At 46.6% G+C, this 22652-nt stretch overlaps 1 protein-coding gene across 3 annotated transcripts in view; it reads right to left on the bottom strand.

Moving 5' to 3' along the window:
* The window catches only part of SNN (stannin), a 120715-nt gene that overhangs the window by 23473 nt on the left and 74590 nt on the right, over positions 1–22652 (bottom strand). The window contains exon 1 of one of the 3 annotated variants that reach the window (XM_085632135.1): positions 19848–19986. The exons of 1 other annotated variant lie outside the window; for it this stretch is intronic. The gene's annotated coding sequence lies outside the window, so the exon portion shown is untranslated. Of the gene's footprint in view, positions 1–16169; positions 16306–19847; positions 19987–22652 lie in introns of those variants that run through there. One more of the 3 variants, XM_085632137.1, reaches the window with a different exon arrangement.

Below are 22652 nucleotides of genomic sequence, written 5' to 3'. Positions count from 1 at the left end.
AATTTATAAACTTTATCATATTTAAAAGTAATTAATTTACAGTATCGCAATTTTTACCAATTATTTCATTAACCAATATTCATACCCTGCCAACATCATACCACATATACTCCACTCGAAACATGCTAAAAACAGAGAAATATCCCAATATGTGAATAATTACGAGCCACTGAATTTTTCAAAGAATCAATCCTTTTTCTTCTTTGCATTAGAACATCTGACACCTACATCAATTGTAATTATTCATTTAAGAACTATGGGGAATCCCTCATTGGCTGCATACATATACATTGCTCAAATTTTGAAAAACATTATGATAGCCCTTGTGGTGGTTGTTTAATCATCATTACATATTGGGTCCATGCTGACGCGTTTCCATGAAACCACCAAATAACAGGTCAAATTCCTCAGGGCAAAGATGATCAACTTAAAATCCAAATGTTGGCAGGGGAAACAACCTAGCGCCCAACAATCAGAGTTTTATAAACTGGAACAATATTTCTAGACGTACAATCCTGAATACTTTAAATGCAAGAGCTCACATCACCTGGATAACCTCAAGATCTAAATAGGCACTGAAAGTTGCCTTGGGCCAAATAAAGTATCCATGTTTGAACAATCTGTGTAAAGCTCAAAAACTGTGCCTGAGACGGATAAAATGCCTTGTGAGGCTTATCAAGAGTCACTGTATGAAGAATTCCAATACCATCAGTGTCTTTCAGAGCCTGTCCGACCCAGCCGGCGTGAGAAAAGATATTGCAGGTGGAAGAGGTGAACAGGTAACACTGAAACAGTGTGGGGGAAAAAGTGCTTTGACGAGGCCCAGTCATAGCCCTTTTTAGGTCAAGCCTAGTGCAGCGTTCATGCGCTGCTCTTTGGGAGGCTTCATGTAATCACTCTAAACTTTTGTGTTTGGGCATGACTCCCCCCACGCATTTGGTTGGCTGTGTCAATTTAAAATGGGAGGCTGTAAATGGCTAAAGGCGGGCGCATGTTCCACCTCTTTTGCAAATGTTCACTCCCACAGCATTTTGCTTGCGGGAGCAAGCAGCGGCGCTCATGGTGGCAGCTGCATTCCTTACATTCCTTGCAGCTTGCACCACTCGCGGGCTTGTTTTTCCAATTGCCACCACGTGAGAGATGGCTTTACCTCTAGACTCTCTACAGAAGTTCCCAACTTCCCATCATACACTGACTGTCACGCGCCAACGACGTTCTTACACTCACACGAGGAAAGTATAATTTTACCCCTAGACTTGGCTCGCTCCTGGGGTCCTGTTTTACAGGCTAAGGCTCATGCGCTACACAGCGACGCCGTCTTCACACTTTCCCCAATTTGCTCAGCCCCCGCCATGGAACTTTCGATTCTAAACCGTGATCCTGCAGGAACTTGATGATTACCTTCTTGGGCAGGTCGTCATTTTTCAGCTGCTCCTCGCTCCACTGCCGCTGTGGTTCGGTGGCTGCCATCTTTCTTCGTTATCAAAGAGAGGACGAGCAACAACAGTGAAATAAATAAAATCTCTCCCTAGATTCTTTGTGCGTAAGAAGGCGGACTCTTGCTTCGGTGATATAGATATATATTTTTATTCTACTTGTACTTAACCTACTCACAAGAATTGAATACTGCTACATTATTTTACACATACTCCATTATTTAAGTGATTGCATGCTATTATAGAGCATTCATCTACTAAATATCAACTTTTTTTTACTAAATAGTATATTATCAGCTTGTGTGGAATAGTAAATTTCAATCCATAGCATATTACACAATTTAAAAAATGTTTGCAACCGGGTATCCGAGGGATTGCGCATTATTTCTAATAAATTGTACATTAAATATCCCACTTCAAAATGGCTAATCTTTGAGGGGAAATCGGCAGTTATCTTAACTCTGAGCTCAGCGACATTTTACGGCAGCTTCGACTTTCTAACTTTTGACACACTCTATTACTTTTCAAGTGTTGCAGTTTCTAATGAACGGTCGTGAAAGACTGTTTGAGTTGTTTGCTGTGATCACAGCAGGATTGTTCAAAAATGTTGTGTGCGGGCATGCTAATAGGGGATAATCTGCTGCATGGCTAAACTTATAAGGTCCCAAAGGCGAGACCTATTGGCTATGCCAATGCTTGTTTGTTAAAGCAGGCAGGTGGGGGGCAAGCAACAATAAGGGGAGGTGGGGAAGGTGTTGACAAACAACACAGGGCATGGAGGGAGTGCGCTTGGAGGCAAGAAAGAAAATAGGGGAGGGGTGACAAGTGGGGGCAAGCAACAACACAGCATAGAGAGGGAGAGTGGAGACATGCAACAACACAGGAGAGGGAGGGCAGGTGGGAGTAAGCAATACCCAACACTAACTACAGATGGGGAAGAAGTACATGAGGGAGCCACCTGATGAAGACGCCCCCAGCAGAGTGCTTAAACGGAAAGAAAAAGCAGTGGAAGGACACAAGTAATGCATTCAGTCTCCAAGCGAGGGACAAACACATGAAGAGGAAGGAAGCCTATAGTAGCAAACCAATATAAGGTAAGCAAATACGGGTAACAATCAAGCCAACTAATGCCAAGTAATAGTTAGTCTGCAAGTTTGCTGATGAACTACAAAAGGTATCGAAGACAGACCATGCTTTCTAGGCAAGACCTAATGAGCCCCTGTATTTTATTTTATTTATCTTTTTTTAAACAAATTAAGCACTGGGCTGATCGGTTTCTACTTCTGTCAACACACAGTATTTTTTATTGAGAGAAACCCTGGTACTTCTCCCTAAAGATCCAACTAAATGGGAGTTTTAGATGGAATGGCTTAGAGTTCTGTGAAGCGAGAAGGGCCCATCCTGGAACCCGCTGCATAGTTGTGTAACTTTTGAATGAAAAGTGCAATTAACAGTCCTGATGACTCAGCAGGCCCCGGAAATTGACATCACAATAGCGACACGTCCTACTGCTGCACATTCCAAAGCGTTTCAATCGGCCATTAGGTCGGCTCCAAAAATCTGCTAAAATGTGCAAAAAGCAATCTGAAGACACAAATAAAATTGACGGGACACATACGTGCTAACTGACAACCATGATGAAATCTGTTCGCGATGCTGGTCTTTTTAATGAGCCAAGCTCTAGCGTTTGATTTACACGCGGCACCTTCTCAAATGAAGCAATATTGCAAACCGTTAATCACAGTAATAGAGGCGGGGACGCAAGGCAAAACACTGTCTTTTTCAGAGCGCAGAGATAGTCAACCTTTGCCCCCGTCAGTCAAGTCTTTCCGACTTGCATTCAGTATGAGCAGCCTTCAAGGAGGCTCCTTGGTAGACACAAACGAAATTAGAAAGCGCTATACGCGGATTGGCTGCTCTCGATCATCGGCCACCGCCATTAGGGGAGCGAAGCAGGGGGTGCATCGGCCCCAAATGTGATCAAGTCTGAAGAGCAGAGTTGTGAGGGCGTACCCTCTTTCTGGGCACACCCTCGTCTTGCCTTGGAATGTTTCCAACCGAGCACCACGCGGTCTCCCACCACGTGTTGTCAATAACATCTCACAACATCCACACCTCGCATTTCTCCTGGTACAGGGAAGGAAAGACCTCTCTGTCCTGCCACCTGTTCCAGAACTCTCTCGCCTACACACTCAAAAATCTCGTCAGATGCGGACAAACAGATACAAATGTGCGCGTCCAGATGTTGCTCAGTAGTTTCTGCTGTGATGACTGTTTTCGGGCAGTCATCACAACAGCAGCAGCAGCCCTGCCCCCAACTAATCCAGAACAACCATTGACCAATTAATGATACATTATCTACTTCAGCGATTCATTTCCATTGCCCTGGTTTCCAAAGCTATTTCAGTAACTGTCCTATACATTATTTATTGTGTTTAGAGCGTTTTCTCTTTTGCCTGTCACCGCTTTTCCCCTAAAACCACCCATCCAAATTGTAGTTCGGCCCTTGAAATAGCTTTCATTATCTCACCAGTCTTATGTAACCCCAAAAAATATTATATATATATATATATATATATATATATATATATATATATATATATATATATATATATATAAAGACCAACGCTTGTTCCCCATGAACAACAAGCACGGCACACTCCGGAATCTTGCGAGGGCTTTTAATAAGATCAACAAATCACATTGCTGGTAGTCCATGAGAAACAGGCATATTGACATGCTGGAAGTTCGTGAAGCCATGGCATACGCGTTTCGGCGATGAGTCGCCTCGTCAGTGCCGGTGTCAGCAGATCCATCGAGTGTCAGCACACAGTCCAGTCGCTGTTGCTTCTGAGTCTGTTTAAAAATTTAACATGCCTATATATATATATATATATATATATATATATATATATATATATATATATATATATATTCCTTCCACTTTTATTTGTATGGGGGGGCATATATAAAGCGCGAACTCAACCCCAAGGTGTCAGAGCGCTTTACAAAAACACCAGTTGCATTACAGACCGACACATTCATTTTTGTTCGGCGGGGGGAGATTGAGTGATTTACCCAGAATGACAGGATCTTGATCCCTACGGAGACTCGAACCCGGTTCCCCGGCTTCAAGATCGACCGCTCTAGCACTTATGCCACATCCACTGATCCTCATGCCTCGTTATACCTTGGCAAGGGCAGAGCACAACGTTGGGTGTGAGGGGCCCGGTGCCCAATCCAGAATCAAAAAATGTGCTATCCAACTGCAATACAGATGCACTTACTCCTTGTTGGCAGTGGTACTCCATTACAGCTTACCAATGTAAAATAAGCCCTCTTAGGCATTCAAATAGAAGCATTTCCTGAAAGGCGGAATAATACACCAAACAGCCAATACCACAAGGTTAGAGAGTAATAATCCTCTGGGTTGAGACAAAGCTCTTTATATTTCAGAGGATTAATATTAATATGTCAAACAGCTCTGCTGTCAAACCAGCCCTAAAAAGCTTCAAGCTGTCTGACTGTTCCATCCATCTGAGTTAGGCTCAATAATGCACTTGCGGAATTGCACAAAATGAGAGGTTATTTTTAATACTGAAACCGACTAAGTCAAGTTTTAACGTGGCAATATGCTCCAATCTTCGTATTCAAAAATACTACAAGAGCATTTCAGCAGAAAACAAAGATAATGGCTTGAACGAGCAAATCTATTTCATAAAACTTAATACCACCCAAAAATTGCAAAATTGACCTGTGACCAATAGTAACATTACGCGAAAAGCATAGCTTTTCATTCAAGCTAGGAAACTGGCAGCAAAGTTCACAGGAAGATACCAGAAACACAAAGTCTGAGAAGTTACAGCACGATGATAAACTCATGAGACGATATTACAGAAATTAACGCCCAATTACCTCGCATAATTTATGCACAGGGGAACAAACAGCACAGCACCATTTGCACAAGGAAATGGACTACAAATGCATACATACAATACCCACATACCAACACAGGAATACAGTGCTCTTTAAAGGCAATAGTGAAAATGATCTGCATGCCACATTGGCATTCCCATACACTCATTGTTTGTGCCTGAGCAATATACAAAAAACAGTCAAGTAACAAAATGTGAAGGTCTGCTGTGTGATACATATGCCCTAGCGCTGAAGGCCAGGATTAGAATGCTGGCGCACAACAAATATTGCGTGTGGGGGGGGGGGGGGGGGTGCACATACAAGTTGAAAGCATCAAAACAGTCCTAGGAAAATATGAAGAGAGTGTTTCAGGCTCAACCCTAAAAGCACACAAAGCCACCAAGAACATAACCGATGGTTCGTTTAATAAAATGAAACCAGTACATATGCAAAAATAGATCTCCACACAAGAAAGGAAGGCACTATAGATTCAATACACAAGACATACACACAGGTGGACATCCTTCAAGGCCTGTGTATCTATAGTCTAGGCGGGTTTGTCTATAGTCCAGGCCGCGGTGTATGGTGAAGACATTGTGTATTTGATCATTCAAAAACCTGTAATACTAGCCAGGAAAGATATGCCATAGTGGGCGAACATAAGGACTGTCGGGTCTCCCGACGCTTCATATTCCATATTCCCACAATGTGACTAGCTGGAATCCTTCCAGTCGATCAGACTTCGTGATCTTCATATACAGAGGCAATGTTTGTGAATATTAATATATCGATAATCCATGAATGTTCAAAGGTAATTTACAATTTGGCTCATACCTCTGTACCGGCAGAGACAAAACTTATAATCGCACTAAGTGTCAAAGAAATGTAGAACGATTCTCTGCAGGTTGGTTTATATTTTTTCCTGCACAATTTGATTTGCAAATTAATATATTAAATCTAATAAACACCTTGACTAAGATCTTCACTTGGAACTTTGCCCCTCAAACCTTTGCCAATTCATCTGGCAGATATCTGATATTGGTACGGTGTTGTGTTCTTTTCCAAAGTTTTGCTGCAGATTAGTCATACAGGGACAAAGCTATTGATGGGGCAGAAATGTGTGTTCCTGTGCCGTGGAATGCCACCCTTAAGAATACAGGTGCGAATGTTGCTTCTGTATAAGCAGTTATTCAGATTAAATCTTGCTTTGTAACTGTCAGATGCCAGCCTGAAGCTCCCTCATTCATATCAAAAGTAAAAAACCATTCATCTGCATTGTATTGCAACCTGCTCATAAACAGCCTCCACCAGTCAAATAGTTACTCAGAAAAAAGCAGACTCCCAAATTAGCCAGGACATGGTTTTGCCAATAAATCCTGCTGGAAATCCCTCGAGATGCTCACTTGTTGTAGATTTTGTGCCAACGGTATGAGGAAACCTTGGCTCATCTAATCTGCATCTGCCCATATTTCATGTATACACGTTGCACTTTTTTGAAAGCACGGTATCTAAAATATGGCACTCGGACTTGCTCAGAAGCAACTGAACTTTTTTTTTATTTGGAGATCCCGATAAAACTGGCAAGGCTTGCAAAATTTGCACGACAACTTCAAGGACTCGTAAGCAAAAGCTCAGCTCTGGTCTAAAGGCACACCGAAAGTTAAATATTGTGGTCATATATCAAATCTTAACTGTTTTTATAGTCCAATTGTATTATTTCAAAATCAACGAAATTAAATGACATGTTGATGTTTTAACTAAGAACTAATAAGGTTCCCAAAAAGATATACTGTGTAGTTTTTTGTAACAATTTTAATTAATTGAAACAAATTAAAAATTCAATCTGCCAGGACATTCTCAGTTTTGATGCCTGGCTTGACAGCGCTTCAGTCTTCAAAATGTACTGTTACCAATATTTTACAAAATATAAATAGAGGGCTCTTTAACTCAATCTACAGGAGTACACCAGTCTCACCTCATGCTATTGGCTGTTTAGTCCATCACTCCACCCATTAGGAAATTCATCCATTGGAATGCATGAGGACTACTTTAGATCTGAAAAGTACACACAATGATCACACTGTCCGCTGCATTTACAAGTCCTGGGTGCATTCTATCAGTCAATTTTTTGTAACTTTTCCCCAGGAACTAGTAAAACCAATAGGCCTGGTTTTAACATGCTAAGCAGCATTTGACAATGCAATGCCTGTATTTTCATATATTAGCAAATTAAAGCAAGACTCACTGGCTTTGCCAATGCTTGTTAGAAAGTGTCACAACAGTTTTCTCTGATGCAAATTCATGGCTGTTTTAGGCGAGAAAGTAACGCGAGCATAGCGCAATGTACTGGCAGCTCTTGCGAGGCAGCAGCTGCCATCTGTGCTGCACTTTTTCAAGGCATGCCCCATTTCAGCGCTCCCCCCAATTCACACCAAGCCCAAGGCAGAGGATGGGCCCAGCAGAAAGAGGGGCACCTGTCCATTAGTTTTCTTTTCTTTGTGCCTCTTCAGGCTTTTTGGTATCTTTAGCATGTTGGTTTCTTTATCGAAGGACTGCTAATATTAGCAATCAGATGCCCATATCTGCATAAGAACGGCTGTCCTGTCCCTGCCTTCTCACTCACCGGGTTGTTTAACCCTTGATTGAAATAAGCATTTGGAAAGCAATAGGTCTCACGTTTGCGAAAGTTTGAGGTATTGGCATTGTAAATTACAAATCTTTTTATTTATGTGTTTTGAAAACCTGCAAGCAGTGCGTAAACACACAACACACACTTTGTACTTATAGTCCTTGCTTACGAGAAGCAAGTCTGACAGCAAAACAGGCGCAGTTACTGCCAGCCTTGCTTCTTGTAAGCAACTACTAGAAGTACAAAGAGCGTGTTTTCGCACCGCTTGCAGGTTTTCAAAACACATAAAAGACATTGTCATTTACAATGGCAATAGCTCAAACTCTCGCAAATGAGAGACCTGCTGCATTGCAAAAGCTTGTTGAGCTCTGAGAGGGAGGCAGCAGCAACCTTATGAAGGCAGGGACCCCGTCACCAGGACGTGCTGTTCTAAAGCAGGGGAGGAGGAGGAGGCAACTGCAGCCAAAACAGACCTTGGTCTTTGATGTGGCAAGGTAAAAACAAGATTTACAACAGAGCTTTGTAAACCACTAGCACTGGTCTCAAGTGCTCCAGATTAAAGAAAGAAATTGTGCTCACAAGCTCCGAGTAACACATGTAACGGGGGTAGTCCTTGAAAATGGGCAGAGCTTTTAAAGCACATATCCTGAATACAGCATGTCTCAGAGACAGCGCAAGCACTGCCTAGGTGATACCTAAAATGCAGAAATTGAATTTGATAGCACTTACTACCCACAGTAGAACGTCAGGAACTACATTTTATTTTGCATTTTAGAAGTTTGCTAATTGGCAGAGCAACATATAACTAGCGACACTGGAATTATGCATTTCCGCTGCAGCAGGATTCAATATAATGGATTTTCCTCGTTTGCCCCAGAATGCACTTAATGCAGCATAATTTGAAATTTTCTCCCAAAAAGAACATTTGTTTCTAAAGCAAAAATGATTAAACAAAAAGTGCTGTACATTATTCCATTAACTGGTCACCTTTCTTTTCAATTGCTGTACTAATGTGGTGCAAATTTGGCCACACACTTAATATGTGATAAATTTACATAATAAAGGTTAATACTGCTACAAATTGTGTCGCATTAAGCTGCATATATTCCCTTTCATAGATTCACAATTTTGGTGACCACTGTGGCATATTTGCCGTGGGCATGCATATTATACTATACACTGTTTCTGGCTTTTCTTTCAACAGCATGTTGTTTTGTGGGGTTGCGAGAACCCTTTTTAGGGGTCAACAGGAGCTACTGGGCCCAAGAGTGGAGGTTGAGGCCTTTTACTCCTGATGTCCTGGGGCCTGACCTGCTACGGATCCTGAATAACGGGCATAAGTACCACCTCTTACAGCACTTGACGGTCAGTGGCAGCACGGGTCAAGCAGTCCATGGCTCTCCAGAGGGAGACAGGTGTAAAGCATACACTGGCTCAAAACTCAAAGTACACATAGCACAAGCAATAAGCCGGTTGCCTAGTCAAATATCGCTTCATGAAAAAAAGGAGTATTTCATGCTAGCTTACAAACAAGGCATGTAATAGACACACCAAACTCACACAGACTCTCACGCCTTCACCTCTGGCTGAAATGCTCCTCCCACAAACACACGTGTTCCATACCCCCTTTCAAATACTCGGTTCGCAGCTCATTACACTCGTTTGCCTTTCACACCCGCTTAACCTCCCTTACACCACCTTCTCTTGCTCATATCATATCATTCTCTTTTTCACTCCGGTTTCTATTTGCTGTACCATATATCTGTATTGCCAAGAATGAAGTTGCGGAAAATAACAGTACAGACCGCAGCATGCAAGTCTAACATGGACCCGCAGTAGAATATCTAATGCGAATTACAGTAAAAGCACCACCAGCAAACAGTACTAATATATGAGAAAAGGGAGGGAGGCGAAAAGAAGGAAAAGTGGGGCGAGGCACAACGAAGAAGTGGGGGGGGGGAGGTGAGAAGAGAAGGTGGGCGGGCAGGCTGAGCCCTAGTACGGTAAAACAGAGCAGGTGATGAGTTGGGGGCAGACACAACGGCAGACTGGTGGGCGGCTACGAGATGGAATGGAGGTATTAGGGCTACACGGGGGGGGTCCCCCCTGCAGAAAGGGGGAACCTCACTCCAGTTTCTCACATGCTCTTTCAGTTTTTTTCTCTCTCCCCACGGAGATGCAGACAGTCAAGGACTGTGGTCTTATTGTTTTTATATGCCTTGTTCACCAGTTAGAATGTTGGATAATTGTTTAGAATTACGCAGATGGAAGCAAGCCTTGGTTAACAATTTGGCAACATAAACTGAGAAGCCCTGCTGATGAGATCTAAACAGAGAATACTATGCAGGATTGTAGACTTCAATCAACACAGGGAGAATTTCAAGATGAAACATGGATATTGTGTTGGCAAATTAGATCATAATTAAAGTTTGAAGCCATTTACAAACTCCTGGATTTGTATTGATAGTTTTGTGTTTCACGTATTGAATCTTAGGCGTCCCTACTAGGTAATTTTTATTTAGAGCAGCCAGCCACAGTTTAAGTGGTAATGTTCTAGACAGATGCTGTGCGATCCTAGCCTCAGAGCTGCACCTGGTCAAAACGTTGAGGGACGCCAGGTGTAATGTAATTAAATAATCCTCATGTGCACACATACATAAGACCAACTCTTTCGCGCTTGGTTACTATGCAATTACTAGAAGAGAGTGAAATTCACATTTTCAATATCCGAAAAGCAGAAGCAAAATCCTCTACCAAAACAAGGACTGTCTTCTCTCGGTACACAGGCATCGCCACTCGTGCGTGAGCGAGGTTCACCAATCTAACCCTTTATTCACCCAGCCAATCAATTCCATGCGTTGACGCCAAAATAAGCAACTTTATAATAGACCACAAAAAGAGCATTTCATTTTCCGTATGCGATTAGCACTATCTGCCAGGTTTTTTTCTTCCCAGTTTTGTAAAGAGCAAATAAGACCCGAAGGTATTTGAAAGCGTTATATGAGCAACCGTTACATTACACAAGGTCACATTTTTATTTTTTAAGCTACGGAAAGATTAAGTGATTAGCCAAGAATCACAGAATATTGAGCCGAGACTCAACCCCGATTTACCAGCTGCGTTAGATTTAAAGTCGCGCGCACCCAAATAAATGACAGTCGTCCTTTGTCATGGATATTTGCCGTTGTAGTTCTGTGCTTATAGCAGCTGCCAAAATAAAGTCCTACTTCTGTGTTTGTGCCGTATCCTCAATGAGGGCCTTGGAAAGCTGGTGTAATTTAGATATAGAAAAACCGCTGCTATCGTAACAGAGCACGTGCACACTTAACGCAATGACCGATGCAGCCCGTCATGTCTATAGAGGTAACTCGGTACCAAAACACAGAAATTTACACATACTAAAACCACGCGTTACAAAAACATATATATATATATATGCTTCTGCCCCAAAGAACTCCCTGGCCTTGCTTCTCCAATAAGAAAGGGCGCTGCGTTCTTGGCTCACAAGCCCAGACCTCACTCGGAAAGAAAGTGGCTTTATCAGTTCCAGCATCTCAGAGGCTGTTTCATGACCAACCGCAGAGAGGCCTAAGGGGCTAGCCCTGCAGCCCACGGGGACGTGTTGTTTATTTTAGCAGAACATGATGTATAACAAGATCTACTTTTAGTCACTGTATAGACAGAGTACAGCAACGAGACGGATAATGGCAGCCGCCTCGGCATTTATAACCACTGTTCCCGACTTCACAAGGTGAATCCACTTTGGCCGCCTTCAATCGGGCAAGACGGCGCGCCTAGAAGACGCTCCACACAGATATAGATATAAGGGTAAGAGGTCACTTTTAATAGAAAAGTTCTGGCAAATGAATCATTGTATCAAAAAACCCTCGGCGAAATGCCTTACAAAACTAGTAACCTCACTAAGACACTAGTAACTTCCTAAACCCACCCACCCATACCACAGATCCCCCAGGAAATTGCGGCACAACTTTGCACATTTAGCAGCACAAATATGTACATTTGGTTTCATTTTAGCAACGCTTTATTGTTCTATTTTGATAAAAAAATAAATACCCCCAGGGCCCGTGGCGAGCCCTTGGGCGGTTGCCCTAATCAGACAAAATGATTGTCCTCAGTGCCTGCCGCGTGTCCAGTGGCGAACGTGACCAAATTTTGATAAAAATAAAGCCCCTTGGGCCCGCAGTCCGGGGGTAATTCGTTTTTATCTGGTTTGGAACCCACCACCCACGGGGCATGTGGCGGGACCTGGGGCCATTCATTTTTTAAAATGATTAGAGCCTGCTGCCCATGGGCCTGTGGCGGGCTCATGGGGTATTTGTTTTTTTATCAAGTTTCAGGCCCACTGCTGAGCTCAAAACTTGTTAAAGACAAATGCCCCCTGGGCCTACCGCATGCCCCGTTTTATTTATTTATTTATAGAGCGCAACATTCATCCCAAGGGATATCAAGGCGTTAACAGCACGGATTAGGGTATTAGACTACTGCAACAGGCATGAAGGTGCTAGTTTGTTGGGAACAGATGAGTTTTAAATTTTTTCCGGAACTCAAGAAAGTTGGGTGCGAGTCGGAGGTCTGTGGGAAGGTCATTCCATTTTCTTGCTACCAGATATGAGAAGGAGCGCCCTCCGGACCTTACTTTCTTTATACGTTTGGTTCTGGCCAGTGCCAGATATGAGGACCGCAAGTTTGTCGGGCCATAGAACTCGAGTCTTCCCTGTAGTATTTTGGGGCCATTTTTGAATAGTGCTCTATGGGCATTGCTCAATTCAAAGCTACTGATTTTATCGACCTGGCAAGGATGAAAGGCTGAACAGACCAGTCTGAATTCGGACCTTTGACCAGGAGGTCAAAAAGCAGATTACTGTAATGGATGCATTAGTCCAAAGAGCCTACCGGACCGGTCACAAATTAGCTCCACTAGCCAATCAGACTGCAACCAACAGTGCTTCACGTTGCTACTTCCGCCTCTTAAGGAATATCTCTACGATACCCCCATCCACTCCCCGCCTTCCAACCATGACACCCATCAAATGACATTGGCAAATGCGCAATTTTGGCAAGAGAAGAATGAAAAGGTTTGTGTGTTTAACAAAAGCTTGTTTTCTACCCCTCCGCCCCAGAGTCTCTTGGTAGGCTTGTTCTAAAACCATTCATGAATGATAATTGAAACATCTCTTACTGCCTATATAGGCAACACTCCCTACCCAATGGCAATAGCATGCACGATGGAATAAATACACAACACAATTTTTTGGTTGGGAGAAATATTTCTCCAGGTTTATTCCACACAAAAGTATGCAACATGGTGGGTTATCTTACGGGAGATCCAAGGGCAGGCAGCGGAGCCTAACCTACGCTGTCCTGCCGCCTGATCAGTCCAATTGCACTGTGGCCAACCCAATCAGTGCTACCAGTTATGGTGTGATCCTGTCCGGCAGCAAAGAGGGCGCCAGGAAGGCAGGGAGAGGTACAAGTACCTTCCCCAACCCTCTGTGCAACGAAAATTATGCGGCCCGCGCGCCGTGCTGAGGGACTCCTCCCCCGGGTCCCCAGACTACAGAGGTGACGGTGTGCCTAAGTGGCACTAAGGGGGGCCGCTCTTTTTAGGTGGCCCACTGCGTGAGCCGCGGGCAGCCACATTCATCACGTTAAGGCCTCACCTTCATCCTAGGACACATAACGGCCGCACTGCGCCCATTCCAGGAACCGTACCATATTCGTGCATCTGCATTACTAGAAAAACAGCCAACAATCGTCGTATGTGGTGGTAATTGTTGGCCGCAGTTTTATTACATAATCGCACTTGTACAACTCCCCCTGCCACCCCTTGGAGGCCGGGGTCATAAATCGTTGTCACACATTATTACCAATGTGATGTCACGCATTGTCAGCTGGACATCATAAATCATGGGCCATAAATCATTATGCATCATAAATCATTCTGCCACAATTGGCCCTTACTTTGTTGCCATAAATCACTCTGCCTGATCCCCATAAATCAGCAGCCCGACATCATGGGTCGTAAATCATTGGTCATAAATCATTCTATCACAAGCCATCATAATTTCGTTATCATTTTGCCAACATATCATAAATCATGGGGTCATAAATCATCGGTAGGCCATAAATCATTCTGTCACAATCTGTCATCATTCGGCTGTCATAAATCACTCCGCATGAGCATCATAAATCATCAGCCATAAATCATCGGCTGGCCATAAATCACTGGTTTGTCTTTTTGCTCATTTGCAACTCCTAGGGTCGTAAATCACCCTGACAGCTCATAGATTGTTCTTTGTTGTTTACCACGCCCCTTTGCGTGTGGGGGGGTAGCTTTTTCCCCGGAGTTAGGCCCCCAACTCGCTACCTTGTTAGTCTCTTTTGTGCCCCACCTTCTGGCGGGGGCTGGGCTGCGAGCGCCGTCTCCGTTTGCTACCCCGATTTCGTCAGGCGCACTCACCCTGCCGTGCGGCATCCCAAAGTGAGTGGCCCTCCTTCTACACACCGCCCTGTTGGTGTGCTCCCATACAATACCAATACACTTGTTGTTTCCGCCATTTTAGATTTGCAATCTGTGTGTGCTCTTGTTGCGCGGGGGCAGTTCCTTACCCGGAGTCAGGCCTCAACTCGCTACCTTGTTAAGACTGTTTTGTGCCCTGCCGTCTGGCAGGGGCTGGGCTGCGAGCGCCGTCTCCGTTACCTGCCCCAGTTGCCGGCCAACTCACCCTGCCGAGCGGCATCCCAAAGTGAGTGGCCCTATTCACACACACCGTATGCCAGTGTGTCTTCGTCTCCAAACCTTTGTACCCGTAGTTCCTTTGGTTTTCGTCAGCACTGCGACGCTGCTGCTCCCAAGGTGTGGGTGGGTGGGATTCGAAAGTCTTTGGCGCCGCTCCCCCAGCTCCCAGGATATGCAAGTGGGCTGCCACAGGGGGGAGCGTCGTCTTATATCTCCCCTTCCTATTGTTCTTGGAAGGGAGAGGGCGGGGGCCTCAGGGCATTCTGCCCTGCGGCGCTTCCCACTGGTGAAAACCAGTTCCTGTTCCTTCCCGGGCTCTGGCGGCCATTATGGCGCCGGCCCTCGAGCCCCCTGCGGGGGCGGCCTCTGCAATAACGGCCGCACTGCGCCCATTCCAGGAACCGTACCATATTCGTGCATCTGCATTACTAGAAAAACAGCCAACAATCGTCGTATGTGGTGGTAATTGTTGGCCGCAGTTTTATTACATAATCGCACTTGTACAACTCCCCCTGCCACCCCTTGGAGGCCGGGGTCATAAATCGTTGTCACACATTATTACCAATGTGATGTCACGCATTGTCAGCTGGACATCATAAATCATGGGCCATAAATCATTATGCATCATAAATCATTCTGCCACAATTGGCCCTTACTTTGTTGCCATAAATCACTCTGCCTGATCCCCATAAATCAGCAGCCCGACATCATGGGTCGTAAATCATTGGTCATAAATCATTCTATCACAAGCCATCATAATTTCGTTATCATTTTGCCAACATATCATAAATCATGGGGTCATAAATCATCGGTAGGCCATAAATCATTCTGTCACAATCTGTCATCATTCGGCTGTCATAAATCACTCCGCATGAGCATCATAAATCATCAGCCATAAATCATCGGCTGGCCATAAATCACTGGTTTGTCTTTTTGCTCATTTGCAACTCCTAGGGTCGTAAATCACCCTGACAGCTCATAGATTGTTCTTTGTTGTTTACCACGCCCCTTTGCGTGTGGGGGGGTAGCTTTTTCCCCGGAGTTAGGCCCCCAACTCGCTACCTTGTTAGTCTCTTTTGTGCCCCACCTTCTGGCGGGGGCTGGGCTGCGAGCGCCGTCTCCGTTTGCTACCCCGATTTCGTCAGGCGCACTCACCCTGCCGTGCGGCATCCCAAAGTGAGTGGCCCTCCTTCTACACACCGCCCTGTTGGTGTGCTCCCATACAATACCAATACACTTGTTGTTTCCGCCACGCCGCCAGGGAGGCTTACGTCTTCCTGCGGCTCCCCCCAACTCTGGTCAGCTCCGACGGCAATCCTCCCACAAACGCAATGATGCGCTCTGCTCCATCTTTGCCGTTAGTGCCCTGGCACACCTGCATCTTACTCCGATGTCTGACAGTGCTGTCCCCACCCGCAATGGGTCATACCTCTCGTGGCTGACGTCGGGTTGGCTCTGATGGCAATCTTCCATCCACACGCCATGGTGCTCTGCTCCTTCCTCGCCATTTTGAGGCGGGACGCTTGCGTCCTGCTCGGAGTCTTACGGCGCTGTCTCCTCTCACCATGGGCCAATCATGAAAACAAAAATTGGGAGACAGTCAGCTACAGTCTGTGGTAGCATGATACAATATACATTGCTCACATCCCATCCTCTACCTCAACCTGCTCCTGGGAGGTTTTTCCGGTAAGCCCCTCTACACCATGGCCTCTACCTCTTCCAAGCCTCATCCACTTCGGTTTACGGTAACTACTGGATGGGTCAGCTGACTGCACCCTACAGGTAGGCAGTACGTTTGCAGCGTACTTGTTCTGGACCAGCCCAAACTCCGAATCTAAAGTGTCACGCAATGGCTCGAGGTGCTCTTCGCACCCGAACAACTTCACCGCCAATTGACCCCTTTTGCGACATTCCCAGAATGATAGGCTGGCAGTACTACATATGCTCCGATCTTATGCTTTGACATCTGACATTGCTCTTCCCTCGCGATCTGCATGTTGTATGGACGGTCTTTGCAGCAGGTATGCTAACCCAAGCACTGTGTAACTTCAGCACAGCCCTCCCTGTCTGGTGCTTGACCCATGCCTACCGGGAAAGCGCTCTTTTACAGGCGCCTAGAGGCTGGGACGCACGGCGCTGGTAGGCACCCACACATGCTAACTTCTACTCCTGGGACCTCGCTCTGTCACGGGCACCAGGAGGCTGGGAAGCCCAGCGATTATGAGCAACACACGCATGCCCTGCGTGTTCTCACCGGATCTACATAGGGGGGGGATGCCACCCCTGTCTGCGAAACGTTTGTACTTAGTTTGTTTATTTTCTGGCACTTATTATTTTTTTTTTTTTTTTTTTATTTTTATTTTTACAGTGCGGGCTCGACCCAAAGGTATTGGGGCGCTTTCACAGCACGCATGAACTCTTACAAAAGGACACATTTATTTATTTGTCTTTTTTTTTTTTTTTTTTTGTAACCTTGCCAGCATTCAGCGTTCTTGTTACCTTGCCCGCATTCAGCGTACTATGCACCCTGGTCCCAGAACCAGAATTCAGTGTGTTTAAGTTATATATATATATATATATATATATATATTTTAGTAATGACGTCAGCCTCTCTGCTTTAGACTATACTGGTCGTGATAGCTCGCTTAGGGGGCGTTTAGCAATCCCCATAGTCCTCTGCAGTGGGATGGAAACCTTACACGTACTGGTCATGCAAAAGGCTCTGTCTGGAAATGGCACTCTGGGTTTTCATGGAATGAATATCCCTGGGAGAGATTCCTTGGGAACACACCATTTTACGCCTGTCAGCTTTAAATACATAGCTGCTAAACTCTGTGTCGACAGCCCTAATGGTGTTTCCCTTTTTTTTTTTTTTTTTTTTTAAATTAATAGTGTTTATTACATACATAGATAGAGGCCCACATGACACACTTGTTGCTCTTTGGTGTATTTACCTGGTGAGCAACGTGGCTCACTTCCGGTGCCGACCACCGCTAGTTGACAGAACCAGTCTGGCGTTAACAGAGCTGGTCGTCACATTTATATGGCGCGAATTCAACCCGAAGGTATCGGAGCGCTTTACGTAGCCCCGCATTTACATTACACATTCAGGCACAGGGAGATTAAAAGTTGCAATTTCCGCCGCTAAGAAGCCCCGACCTGTAGGGATTCGAACCTTCAAACTTCTAGTCCGAAGTCAGACGCCTTACCCATTAGCCCATGAAAGCACCGTGAAAGGTGTTGCAGCTAAGAAGCCCCGATCTGTAGGGGCATACCTCCATCCGCGCTGAATGCCAGCGCCGCATATTCACTCCCTTGACTATCAAAATTGGCACACTCTGCTGTTATTTTTGATTAGAGAAACTGGTCTAGCAGCAAGCGCACAGATAGGGGGGGTCGTGCTCCGGTTGATGCATGTACCAAGCGTCCATCTGCAAGACGTTTGACGGGAGGAGAGATTTCCCGAAACCGCTTCTGAAGGCTACATTGCAATTTCTTTAAGGTTATGACTTTTTTAATTCGCTCGTGAAGGCCACACATCTTTGCCTACTAAGACAATGTAAAGCCGCATACACCACGGCTCCGGTGGGCGAAGGTGCGCAGCTGGGGGCCAAGGCAAATCCCCCCCCCAGGGGCCCGAAAGTCGAGGCCCAGCCCAGAGACTCTCCGCATCCCTTCCCAGGCTCCAGCGCCCTCCGCCCCAATGGCGCCCCACACAGCACTCCGCTCGCTCGGGGGGAGACTACTCACACTCGGTGCATATATATAGCGCATACTCGACAGAAGGCACCGGAGCTCTTTACATGCGCGCCGGCCACGAGCGTGATGCATTAACGATAATTCAGAGAAAGAAGTGGACCCTCCGTAATAAACGCAGCGAAAATAAATAAAACTAGATGTTATTTATTACGAGCCTAACTGTTGGGACCCTCTACCAATGACATAGTTTATTAATTGCCGTTTGTATGTTCTGAGGCCCAGAGCCCGGCTGCTCGCGCGCCTCGGCAGGAATAGGTGCGTGTGTCCTGGTACTCGGTGCGCCCAGCAGCCTTTGTCTTCGTGCCGTGAGTTTGTATTTACAAACATGTGAGTTCTGCACTCGTGGGCGTTTGAAGGGGTGTCACGGAGATCTCTCAATATGGCCACGCAGGAGGCTCAAACAACACACACATTTAAAAAGCAGATAATTCGGGATCCTGCTTCAAACTGTGGCACAGTTGCCTGGTGTAAAACTGTTTGTAGCGTCCTTCAAAGTATGTGCGTCACATGCGCGCTGCATCTACTCTCTGAGCCCGGGGCGCCCCTGTAGTGGCGCAGCTCTGGCTTTCCTTAGAGCCGTCTGCACCAAAACCATTGAAAAATGCCTGCTCAACAGTTCACGTCTACTGGCACATATGGCACCCATTGGGAATACCGCTTTTTAGGCAGTAGCAGCAGCATGTTTTACACGCAAACACACATGTGATGTTACACAACTGCTCCCTTCTTTCACAGCATCCGAGGCCGATGTACCCCACCGCAGACGTCCCCCAAAGGTCAGCAGGGCCCACTTCGTATATTCTTTTATACTCACAGACACATAACGCGAACTCGACCGGAAAGGCCTTGGAGTGCTTCACATAGCACCACATCCCCGTTACACATTCAGGCACGGGGACACTAAGTGATTTGCCGAGAATCACAGGGCGAGGACTCGACCTCGAGGCTCCGATCCTGCTTCCCTAGCGGCGGCAGCACCGCCGGCGGGCCACGACCTCTCCTCGCTTTAACCCCACTCCAGCCCCACTCCCGCTATGCAGTGGGAGTGCGCCTAGCCGCGCGTCCTCTGCACTGATCCCTGCCAGTGGTGGGTAGGGGGGGGGGTGGCAAAGCAGCAATGTATCGTACGCATCGCCAAAGCGCGGAAGGGGCACCTGTTGCGGTGGCGGCGTTGTGGAGCGCAGTAACAGCCCTCGGCCCGCTGCGCCTCCAGCCCATATTAACGATTGGCGCTACACTTGCTTACATGGCTAGTACATCGCCCTTGCGCTAAGAAAGGCACGGCAGGCAATTATTATAACATGGCAATGGTGACAGGCAGAGACGCCGCCACTCTTCGAGCCCTTACCCTGCCATTGCTTCCGGCGCTGCGAGCATCAGAACTCCTGGGGAGCTGGGGGTCATGCCTGGTGTCTCGCCCCGTCCATTCCATCCCGATCTTCCGTGCCCCGGCGGGGGTGGGGACGCTTCGGGCATGTAGTCCCCCAACATCTGGCACCTCATGTGGTAGCAGGGTTCCTTGCTCTCTACTGCGGGCTTGGATCCTTCATCGCCCGGGTCATGACGGTGTAGGCCGCAGCTGCTCCTAAGAGCCCACGGCCGATTCGAAAGTCTTTGGCGCCGCTCCCCCAGCTCCCAGGATATGCAAGTGGGCTGCCACAGGGGGGAGCGTCGTCTTATATCTCCCCTTCCTATTGTTCTTGGAAGGGAGAGGGCGGGGGCCTCAGGGCATTCTGCCCTGCGGCGCTTCCCACTGGTGAAAACCAGTTCCTGTTCCTTCCCGGGCTCTGGCGGCCATTATGGCGCCGGCCCTCGAGCCCCCTGCGGGGGCGGCCTCTGCAAATCTTGGTGCCGGGCTAATATCTAATGCCCGTAAGAAAATCCATGAATGCTCCAGTGCGAAAGAGCAGCATGCTGTTACGACGACTTGACTCGACAGACCATTGGCTCATTCGTGTATGTCATTTGTGCAACAGAGACGTCATGCAGGAAGTGCCTCCCGCACTTTACGACACAAATACATTTTTACGTCCCTTTTTCCAACCTCATTTGTATGCTTAAAAAATACCCAAGCAAGGCTGTGAATTGCCCAGCGCTCCCATGCTGGGCACAACACCCTGCCTCCTAACACAAGTAACATCTTTCTCCTGATTCGCGTTAAGTGCAGGATATGGGACAGGCTCGGATTTTAGGAGCAAAATAAAAACCGCAAAAGGCTGGTATTATTTCGAGCCAACGAACCCTTCCACACATGGTTTATACGGAATAGTGCACATGACGCTGCAGGCTAACGTTCCATGCGTTTCAGTCTTGGGGGAGCTGACGTCAGGTCCGATGCGCCCGAGCCTACTGGGTAATCTGTAAAATCCCTGCACCACCAAGGCACCTAAAAGTACAACGTTGCTGGCGGAGAAGCAGCTACATGACAGGATATCGATGAGGTTTATGCTGAGCGTGTGGAGGCGGCAGAGCACTGCCCTCGCGAGCACCTCACTGAGCAGAGTCCCTGAACCAAGGATGGGTCTGCCCATTCACAAGCAACAAAACGTGGCCTGTAAATAGTAATGCCTTCCGACTCTCACAGATATAGCTTTAGGCTTGGGAGAGCCAGATAGGCGGCGCCGTTCCCTTGTGTGGCTGGCTCACAGTCAGCGCTTCAGCCTGGGACGGATTCGCAGCGCTACAGTACTGGTCTGCCTCTGGCTAGCCACTGCACTATAGTCTACAGTGCAGATCTAAATCTGGGTGGTCACTGCCCTATGGTACAGATCTAAATCTGGTTGTCCACTGCCCTATAGCACGTACTTGCATCTGGCTAGTCACAGCCCCATGGCACAGATCTGGCTGGTCACTTCCCTGCAATACATATCTGCATCTAGGTAGCCAGTGCCCTATGGTACAGATCGGAGTCTGGTTGGCCACTGCCCTATAGTACATACTTGCATCTGGGTGGTCACGGGCCCCATGGTACAAATCAGCATCTGGGTGGCCACTGTCCGATAGTACATTTCTGCATCTGGCTGGTCACTGCCCCATGGTACATATCGGCTTCTGACTAGCCACTTCCCCATGGAACAGATGTGCATCTGGCTGGGCAGTGCCCCATGGTACAGATGTTCCTTTAGCTTTTGATTGTCCATGAAAGAGGTCTGCATCTGGCTACCCATTGCCCCACATTACATGTTTGCGTCTGGCTGGCCACTGCCCTGTAGTACATATCTACATCTGACCTCAATTCTTACCCTTCACAGTCACATCGACTCCTTGATGTAAAATCAAAAACAGGGATACTGGAATATGCCAAAACAGCCACAAAAATGTTTTGGGGGAAAAAAAAAAAACAAAAAAAAAAAACTGACAAACTACTTTCATATTTCCTTCACAATAGAACCTGTAGAAAAGATGCAATCCTCATAAGAATCCACAGACCACTCTACCCTTTCAGGCAGTTGTATGACGGAACCACGCATGCAATTACAAAGCATACCTTTACTATGCTGTCAATATAACGCATGCATCATTACCACGCAGGCATTTACTTAAATTTGTTTACAACGTATATCCCAGTACCACGACATTTTCGTTGTAAAGCCATGGTTGATAAAGGCATGTACGTGCTCCAAATTCGGTATGCGTGGTATTGGCCGGGTTGGGCTTCAGAGAGAATTTGGGATTATTTTTCTTCGCTTTGCAGGTCATCTTAAGAAGTCGGGGCGGGGGGGATATTATCAATGAGCAGTAATGAGTGCCGCCAGCAGGGCCCCGCGGGCCAAGTGTACAGTGGTACCTTGTTAGCTGCAGGATGGTGCATGTACAGGGGCTTCCATGAACCGCCTCAGTGCTCCGCGTTGCAAGTCGGGTCCAGTGAGCAGATGATTCCGGTGGGGGGAAAGCAACACAGTCGGGATCGCGAAAAGCAGCAGTCGGGCCATGAAAAGCAGCACATTCGGGACCGTGGAGGCCGGTTGTAGGTCCTCCCAGTCTCGCCCAAACAACAAGTCCGGTACCAGAAAATGCCATACCAGGCTGGGATTAAATGCTGGGCAGTAGCTCTGCCCGTCCCAGGAGCCCTGTCGGCCAGTCATCACATGAACCAAAAGGTCGGTCGCAGGGCCCGGGACACGCCCTCCTTGCACTGCTGCTGGTGGGCACC

Source organism: Triturus cristatus, chromosome 10 (genome assembly GCF_964204655.1).
Source record: "Triturus cristatus chromosome 10, aTriCri1.1, whole genome shotgun sequence".
Classification (NCBI taxonomy): domain Eukaryota; kingdom Metazoa; phylum Chordata; class Amphibia; order Caudata; family Salamandridae; genus Triturus; species Triturus cristatus.
This window is presented reverse-complemented; position numbering and strand designations above follow the sequence as displayed.